We start from the raw sequence: 459 nt of genomic DNA, 5'->3' as shown, positions 1-459 counted from the left end.
GCGGCGGGCACGGAGCGGGGCCGCAGCGGGCCCAGGAAAGCGAGACGCACCAGGACGCCGGTCCGGGGGTCGGCAGATGGGGACCAGACAGACGGGAGGTCAGACAGACGAGCGGGAGCGAGGAGGGCGAACGTGGGAGCGGCCGGCATCGAGAGAGATGCCACAAAGGGACGGTGGCGGAGGGGGCGGCCGCAGGCCTCCAACGAGGTGGGGGGGGGCCACGGGGACCATCCCCAAAAACCAGATGCGAGTCGGCTGCCAGGGCACGACACGGGGTCTCACCGCCAGAGGCCTCCAGCACAACGGCGGTCCCGCCGCAACACCCAGGACGCCGACTGGCCTCCCCCTCAACCCCTGGGGGCCCCCCCCTCGCGGGGGCCCCACGACCGCCACCGACGACACCGACGAGCCACAGCCGGCCCCGTGGAAACAAGTCTCCCAAGGCACCTACCGACGACC

The sequence above is a fragment of the Sus scrofa genome, chromosome 10, assembly GCF_054392235.1.
Source record: "Sus scrofa isolate SSC_HxYL_T2T_F1_AM1 chromosome 10, Sscrofa_HxYL_maternal_Yorkshire_Landrace_v2.0, whole genome shotgun sequence".
Taxonomy (NCBI): Eukaryota; Metazoa; Chordata; class Mammalia; order Artiodactyla; family Suidae; genus Sus; species Sus scrofa.
This window is presented reverse-complemented; position numbering follows the sequence as displayed.